Raw genomic sequence first — 6,000 nt, forward strand, 5'->3', positions numbered from 1 at the left:
CTTCTTAGTTGGACTGGATTACCTTTGGAGTCAACTCTCCATTGGGCGCCTTCCACACAAATGTCCCTAAGGACTTGGTCCAACCTTTGATCAAAGTTGACCCTTCTAGTGTAGGGGTGTTCATCACCTTGCATCATAGGCAAATGAAACGCCAACCTCACATTTTCCGGACTAAAATCCAAGTACTTCCCCCTAACCATTGTGAGATAATTCTTTAGATTCGGGTTCATACTTTGATCATGGTTTCTAGTGATCCATGCATTAGCATAGAACTCTTGAACCATTAAAATTCCAACTTGTTGTATGGGGTTGGCTATGACTTCCCAACCTCTTCTTTGAATTTCAAGTCGGATTTCCGGATACTCATTCTTCTTGAGTTTGAAAGGGACCTCATGGATCACTTTCTTCTTTGCCACAACATCATAGAAGTGGTCTTGGTGGCTCTTGGAGATGAATCTCTCCTTCTCCCATGACTCGGAAGTGGAAGCTTTTGCCTTCCCTTTTCCTTTTCTTGAGGAAACTCCGGCCTTGGGTGCCATTGATGGTGAATGAAAAAATAAAAAGCTTAGGCTTTTTACCACACCAAACTTAAAGTTTGCTCGCCCTCGAGCAAAAAAGAAAAGAAGAGTAGAAGAAGAAGAGAATATTGGAAGAGAGGGAGAAGAGAGGGTTCGGCTATATGAGAGAAGAAGGTGTTTGTGTTGTGTGAAAATGATGAAGAATGGAAGGGTATTTATAGGGAGAGGGGAGGCTATAGGTTCGGCCAATTTGGGTGGGAATGGGTGGGAAATTGAATTTGAAAGTAGTGGGGGTAGGTGGGGTGTATGGGGAAGAGGGGATGATGTGAATGGTGAATGGGGTAATTGGGAAGAGGAATTGAGGTGATTGATGAAGAAGATTTTGGGAAGTGTGATATGGGAAAGAGTAATCACATTCACAAAAACTAGGATTAGAAAGTAAAGTGGGAATATGTTTGGTGGGGATCCTGTGGGGTCCACAGATCCTGTAGTGGGGATCCTGTGAGGTCCACAGATCCTGAAGTGGGAATCCTGTGGGGTCCACAGATCCTGAGGTGAAAACAAATACCATTCCTTCACCATATAGGCATGTAACATGCCTTCATGCATCATTCTGGCGTTTAAACGCCCATTGATGCACGTTCTGGGCGTTAAACGCCCATGTTATGCATGTTTCTGGCGTTGAACGCCAGTTTCATGCTTGTTTCTGGCGTTCAGCGCCAGATTGTCCTCTGTGTGCGCATCCTGGCGTTAAACGCCAGGATGTAGCTTGTTTTGGGCGTTCAGCGCCAGAAGGATGCTCTGTTCTGGCGTTGAACGCCAGCCAGATGCTCCTTACTGGCGTTGAACGCCAGTCTGTGCTGCCTCCAGGGTGAAAAATTTCTTTCTTCTGTTTTTGACTTTGTTTTTAATTTTTTTGATTTTTTCGTGACTCCTCATGATCATGTACCTAATAAAACACAAAAATAACAAAGAAACAAAATAAAATAAAATTAGATAAATAAAATTGGGTTGCCTCCCAACAAGCGCTTCTTTAATGTCAATAGCTTGACAGTGGTTCTCATGGAGCCACAAGGTGATCAGGTCAATTTAAGTGTGGTATTCCCAACACCAAACTTAGAGTTTGGATATGGGGTTTGAACACCAAACTTAGAGTTTGGTTGTGGCCTCACAACACCAAACTTATAGTTTGACTGTGGAGGCTCTTCTTGACCTTGAACTGAGAGAAGCTCTTCATGCTTACTCTCTTCTGTCACAGAGGGATGGCCATGTGCTTGAAACACAAGGTAGTCCCCATTCAATTGAAGGACTAACTCACCTCTGTTGACATCTATCACAGCTCCTGCTGTGGCTAGGAAAGGTCTTCCTAGGATGATGCATTCATCATCTTCCTTCCTAGTATCTAGGATTATGAAATCAGTAGGGATGTAAAGGCCTTCAACCTTTACTAGCACGTCCTCTACTAATCCATAAGCTTGTCTTATGGACTTATCTGCCAATTGTAATGAGAACAAGGCAGGTTGTACCTCAATGATCCCCATCTTCTCCATTACAGAGAGTGGCATAAGATTTATCCCTGACCCCAGGTCACATAGAGCTTTTTCAAAGCTCATGGTGCCAATGGTACAAGGTATTAAGAACTTGCCAGGATCTTGTTTCTTTTGAGGTAGAGTTTTCTGAATCCAAGTATCTAGTTCACTAATGAGCAAGGGAGGTTTACTTTCCCAAGTCTCATTACCAAACAGTTTGGCATTCAGCTTCATGATAGCTCCTAAATATAGAGCAGCTTGCTCTCCAATCACATCTTCATCCTCTTCAGAGGATGAATATTCTTCAGAGCTCATGAATGGCAGAAGGAGATTTAATGGGATCTCTATGGTCTCTAGATGAGCCTCAGATTCCTCTGGATCCTTAATAGGAAACTCCTTCATGCTTGAAGGACGTCCCAGGAGGTCTTCCTCACTAGGCTTTTCGTCCTCCTCCTCCTTTGTGCATTCGGCCATTTTGATCACATCAATGGCCTTGCACTCTCCTTTTGGATTTTCTTCTGTATTGCTTGGGAGAGTACTGGGAGGAGGTTCAATGACTTTCTTACTCAGCTGGCCCACTTGTGCCTCCAGATTTCTAATGGAGGATCTTGTCTCATTCATGAAACTAAAAGTGGCCTTTGACAGATCAGAGACTATATTGGCTAAATTAGAATTATTTTGTTCAGAGTTCTCTGTCTGTTGCTGAGAAGATGGTGGATATGGCTTACTATTATTCAGCCTAGCACGTCCACCATTGTTAAAACCTTGTTGAGGTTTTTGTTGATCCTTCCAGGAGAAATTTGGATGATTTCTCCATGATGAGTTATAGGTGTTTCCATAAGGTTCACCTAAGTAATTAACCTCTGCCATGGCAGGGTTTTCAGGATCATAAGCTTCTTCAGAAGCTGCCTCTCTATTACTGTTGGATGCATGTTGCAATCCATTCAGATTCTGAGAGATCATGTTGACCTGTTGAGTCAACACTTTGTTCTGAGCCAATATGGCATTCAGAGCATCAATTTCAAGAACTCCTTTCTTCTGAGGTACCCCATTATTCACGGAATTCCTCTCAGAAGTATACATGAACTGGTTGTTTGCAACCATGTCAATGAGTTCTTGAGCCTCTTCAGGCGTTTTCTTCAGGTGAATAGATCCACCTGCAGAATGATCCAATGACATTTTCGAAAATTCAGAGAGACCATAGTAGAATATATCTAATATGGTCCATTCTGAAAACATGTCAGATGGACATCTTTTGGTCAGCTGCTTGTATCTTTCCCAAGCTTCATAGAGGGATTCACCATCTTTTTGTTTGAAGGTTTGAACATCCACTCTCAGCTTGCTCAGCTTTTGAGGAGGAAAGAACTTATCTAAAAATGTAGTGACAAGCTTATCCCATGAGTCCAGGCTATCCTTGGGTTGAGAATCCAACCACACTCTAGCTCTGTCTCTTACAGCAAAAGGGAAAAGCATGAGTCTGTAGACTTCAGGATCAACTCCATTCGTCTTTACAGTCTCACAGATCTGCAAGAATTCAGTTAAAAACTGATAAGGATCTTCAGATGGAAGTCCATAAAACTTGCAGTTTTGTTGCATTAAGGCAACTAATTGAGGCTTAAGCTCAAAGTTATTGGCTCCAATGGCAGGAATGGAGATGCTTCTTCCATCAAACTTGGACGTTGGCTTAGTGAAGTCACCAAGCATTCTTCTTGCATCATTATTATTATTTTCGGCCATCACCTCTTGTGCTAATGTTTCTGAAAGGTTGTTTCTGGATTGTTGTATTTTAGCTTCTCTTAATTTTCTCTTCAGAGTCCTTTCAGGTTCTGGATCAATTTCAACAAGAGTGCCTTTATCCTTGTTCCTGCTCATATGAAAGAGAAGAAAACAAGAAAAGAAAAAGGAATCCTCTATGTCACAGTATAGAGATTCCTTTATGTTAGTAGAAAAAGAAGGGGGGTAGAAGAATGAAGAAGGAGGTTCGGATTTATGGATGAAGAGAGGTGAAGAGAAGTGTTAGTAATTAAACAATTAAATAGAATAAGAAAAGAGAAAAGAAAATTCGAAAATAATTTTTGAAAAGGGGTTAGTGATTTTCGAAAATTAGAGATAAAATGTAATTAAAATTAAAACATGAAACAATTAATTAATTAAAAAGAATTTTTGAAAAAGGGATGAGATATTTTCGAAAATAGAAGAGAGAGAAGTAGTTAGGTGGTTTTGAAAAAGGTAAGAAACAAACAAGAAGTTAGTTAGTTGATTGAAAAAGGATTTGAAATCAAAATTTAAAAAGATAAGAAGATAGCAAATTAAATAAGATATTTTGAAATCAAATTTTGAAAAATATAAAATTTTTTGAAAAAGATAAAATAAAAGATAAAAAGATTTAATTCAAAATTTTTGAAATTATTTACTTCACTAACAAGAAACTACAAGATAAGATTCTAGAACTTAAAGATTGAACCTTTCTTAACAAGAAAGTAACAAACTTCAAATTTTTGAACCAATCACATTAATTATTAGTGAATTTTCGAAAATTACATATAAAGATAAGAAAAAGATTTTGAAAATAATTTGAAAAAGATTTTTGAAATTTTCGAAAAAATAAATAAAAAATGAAAAAGATATGATTTTTGAAAAAGATTTTGAAAAGATAAGATTTTTTTAAAAATTGAAATTTTGACTTGACTTGTAAGAAACAACTAATTTTAAAAATTTTTGACCAAGTCAACCCAAAATTTCGAAAATTTGGAGGAAAATAAGGAAAAGATATTTTTGATTTTTAAATTTTTAAAGAAAAACACAAAAATGACCCAAAACATGAAAATTTTGGATCAAGACACAAGATGCATGCAAGAATGCTATGAATGTCAAGATGAACACCAAGAATACTTTGAAGATCATGATGAACATCAAGAACATAAATTTGAAAAATTTTTGATGCAAAGAAAACATGCAAGACACCAAACTTAGAAATTTTTAATGCTTGGAAAATATGAATGCAAAAATGCACATAAAAAACAACAAACAATACAAAACAAGAAATCATCAAGATCAAACAAGAAGACTTATCAAGAACAACTTGAAGATCATGAAGAACACTATGAATGCATGGATTTTCGAAAAAATGCAAGAAAAATTTTTAAAGCATGCAATTGACACCAAACTTAAAAATTGACTCAAGACTCAAACAAGAAACACAAAATATTTTTTATTTTTATGATTTTCTAATTTTTTTGAATTTTTATTTAATATTTTCGAAAATAAAGTTTTGAAAAACGAAAAATAAAAGAAAAATTTTGAAAAAGATTTTTGAAGAGAAAATTACCTAATCTGAGCAACAAGATGAACCGTCAGTTGTCCATACTCGAACAATCCCCGGCAACGGCGCCAAAAACTTGGTGGACGAAATTGTGATCACTATTATTTGATTTGACTTTTTGGTCTTGTATCTTTTTACTCTTAGGGCACTGCTTATTTTCACAACTCCGTTCAACTAACCAGCAAGTGTACTGGGTCGTCCAAGTAATAACCTTACGTGAGTAAGGGTCGAATCCACAGAGATTGTTGGTATGAAGCAAGCTATGGTCACCTTGCAGATCTCAGTTAGGGAGATTAAAATTGGATTATGGGTTTAAATAAAATAGAAAGAAGTTAATTAAAAAGGGATAGAAATACTTATGTAGATTCATAGGTGGGAATTTCAGATAAGCGGAATGGAGATGCTGTAGAGCTCTCGGACGCCTGCCTTCCTACTGCTTCTACTCAATCCTTCTTACTCCTTTCCATGGCAAGCTTTGTATAGGGGTTCACCATCAGCTGTGGCTACTTTCAATCCTCACAGGGAAATATCCTATGCGGCTGTCACTCGCACAGCTAACCAGTCTGGAGGCATCACCCATGGTTGATAGCTACATCCCATCCTCGCAGTGAAAGCTAATGCTCACGCACTC

Source organism: Arachis stenosperma, chromosome 3 (genome assembly GCF_014773155.1).
Source record: "Arachis stenosperma cultivar V10309 chromosome 3, arast.V10309.gnm1.PFL2, whole genome shotgun sequence".
NCBI lineage: Eukaryota > Viridiplantae > Streptophyta > Magnoliopsida > Fabales > Fabaceae > Arachis > Arachis stenosperma.